At 41.6% G+C, this 3137-nt stretch overlaps 1 protein-coding gene across 3 annotated transcripts in view; it reads right to left on the bottom strand.

Annotated features, from left to right (window-relative positions):
• Nucleotides 1-3137, bottom strand: part of LOC106877698 (lysM and putative peptidoglycan-binding domain-containing protein 2) — a 55377-nt gene that overhangs the window by 14720 nt on the left and 37520 nt on the right. The window lies entirely within an intron of this gene.

The raw sequence follows: 3137 nt of genomic DNA, 5'->3' as shown, positions 1-3137 counted from the left end.
ATATATATATATATATATATATATATATATATATATATATACACATGAATGTGTGTCTATGTTTCTCATTACTGTTTGACAACTGGGGAAGGTGTGTTTATGTCCTTGTAACTTAGTGGTTTGGCAAAAGGGCCTGACAAAATAAGTACTGGGTTTTTAAAAAATAAATTCTGGGTTCAATTCATTTGACTAAAAAAAAAAAAAATTCTGCAAGGCAGTGCCCCAGCATGGCTGCAGTTTAATGGCTGAAATGAGTAAAAGATAAAAAATGTCAGATCATAGTCACGGCTGATGCCAGTGTTTCGTAACTGGCACGTAAAAAGCACCCACTTCACTCTTGGAGTGGTTGGCGTCAGGAAGGGCATTCAGCTGTAGAAACCTTACCAAATCAGATCGGAACCTGGTGCAGCTCACAAGCTTACCAGCTTTCAGTCAAACCGTCCAACCCATGCCAGCATGGAAAATGCACTCTAAATGATGATAATATATGTGTATGCGTGTGGCAGTCTTCTAAGATCACTGTTCTCCATATATCACAACACTCCCCTCACTGTTCCATCCTACCTTTGGATCTGTCCTGTACGTAAGGCTATTGTTACTGTTTCCAGCTGCTCTTCTATATGTTTGGTTTTATTATTGCTTAGCCATGACGTATCTATTTGCTGTTGTCATTGATCATGTTATGGCAGACCAACGGGCATTTTTTGCCAATTGTTTAATTTGTATTTTTCGTGAAAATTTTTTGCTGTTTTATTTTCTTCTCTAAAAATACCTCACAACATCTGAGGTTGATAAATTGTCTATACTGCTAGGCTCTTTACAGGAGCCAAACAAATGGTCACTGTAGCAGGGCTGTGGAGTCGGAAACAATTAAGGGGTAGGTGGAGTCGGAGTCAGTAAAACTATACCGACTCTGATTCCGGCTCACGATATCTTTATTCTTTGATATAAACCGTGGAGGCGCAATGGCCCAGTGGTTAGGGCAGCGGACTCGTGGTCATAGGATCGCAGTTTCGATTCCCAGACCGGGCGTTGTGAGTGTTTATTGAGCGAAAACACCTAAAAGCTCCACGAGGCACCGGCAGGGGATGGTGGCGAACCCTGCTGTACTCTTCCACCACAACTTTCTCTCACTTTTACTTCCTGTTTCTGTTGTGCCTGTAATTCAAAGGGTTAGCCTTGTCACACTCTGTGTCACGCTGAAAATCCTTGAGAACTACGTTAAGGGTACACGTGTCTGTGGAGTGCTCAGCCACTTGCACGTTAATTTCACGAGCAGGCTGTTCCGTTGATCGGATCAACTGGAACCCTCGACGTCGTAAGCGATGGAGGGCCAACAGCAATATAAACCAGTTATAACCCAGGGGCCTGCTCAAAGTACAAGCGTATGCTTTATGAGATATGTAGACCACAATTACTTGATTACATAAAGAGGAGCCAGAGTCGGAGTTGGAATCAGAGCAGGAGGTGCCAATAGAAGAGGAGTCGGAGTCGGAGTTTTTTGGCTTCGACTCCACAGCCCTGCATTGTAAGACTGTAAGAGAAGCTGACTCTGAAAGTCTCATGATTCTCTGAGTCCATATCTTATATTACTCTGTCTGTATCTCTCTCGCTCTCACACACACACACACACACACACACATTTATATATCATATATTGATGATATAAAGCACTTGTGACAGTGCTATGTAAAATTCACATGCAGTGCCACATAAAAGCATCCATGTGACCCAATGTAAAAGCACCCATGCAGCACCATGTAAAGACACCTGTGTGGTGACATGGAAAAGTGCCCATGCAGTGCCACATGAAAGTTCCTGTGCAGTTCAATGTAAAGTACGCCCATGTGTTGCCATGTAAAAATACCTGTGCAGTGCCACATAAAAGTGCTCGTATGGTGTCACCTAAAAGTTCCCATGGAGTGCCATGTAGAAGTATCTGTGCAGTGTCACATAAAAGTGCTCGTATGGTGTCATGTAAAAGTGCCCATGGAGTGCCATGTAAAAGTACCTGTGCAGTGCCACATAAAAATGCTCGTATATGGTGTCACATAAAAGTGCCTATGGAGTGCCATGTAAAAGTGCCAGTGCAGTACCACGTAAAAGTACCCAGCACACACAGCAAAGTGGTTGGCGTTAGGAAGGGCATCCAGCTGTAGAAGCCATGCCTGATCAGACTGGGACCTGGTGCAGCTCTCCGGCTTGCCACCTCTGGTCAAACCGTCCGAACTATGCCAGCAAGGACAACGGACGTTAAATGATGATGATGATGAATTAGGGTGTAATATGAGGGAGATTTAGCTGCTTTTCATGAAGAGCAGTTTTGATATTAGAGATGGTGATAGTGATAATGGTAATGTTAATGGTTGGCGGAATAGAGAGAGACAGACAGACAGACAGACAGAAAGAGTCAGAGAGAAAGAGAGAGAAACGAGAGGGTTATATATATGCAGAAACAAGATATAAATACATACTGAATGAACTAGGACAAACAATCACCACCCACTTCTCAAAGAAATCCAATTCCCTGTATTAATGCATATATTTACACAGAGGACTGTTTGTGTTGGTCATGGGTGGAACAGAGGTACCTTTGTACGTGATAATGGCGGTACCTGTAGTTGTACTGTTGCTGATACAACTTGCCGAAGAAGAACCTGTTTATATCGAAATTTGATAGATAATCATTGTGCATACAGACACACACATGCAAATGAACATATACACTCAGATAGATATGTATACACACACACACACACACACATATATATATTTGTGTGTGTGTATATACATATATATATGCACACACATATTTACATATAATACTTAGTATGCCAGAGTGGAAAATGAACGTTCTTTTGAGAACTACTAGGTCTTAGTAGACACAACATGTGATCTATTTCTAGCATATTAAATCTCCACCTCACTGATCAACTATATATATATATTTGACCGTTGACTGAACACTATTCAATTTTTTTTCTCCGTGTTTTTCTCCTTGTCTCCGTATTCTTTCTGTTGAAGAGCGTAGCTCGAAACGTCAAAGACTTTCCGTATTCCCGAGCGTCATACTAATATATACTTTTGTTATTTACACCACCTGTCCTCGTCTGTTGTTATTATTTGTATAGTCTCCC

This window comes from Octopus bimaculoides, chromosome 28 (genome assembly GCF_001194135.2).
Source record: "Octopus bimaculoides isolate UCB-OBI-ISO-001 chromosome 28, ASM119413v2, whole genome shotgun sequence".
In the NCBI taxonomy this organism is placed as follows: domain Eukaryota; kingdom Metazoa; phylum Mollusca; class Cephalopoda; order Octopoda; family Octopodidae; genus Octopus; species Octopus bimaculoides.
Note: the sequence above shows the minus strand (reverse complement) of the source record. Positions and strands in the feature narration are given on the sequence as shown.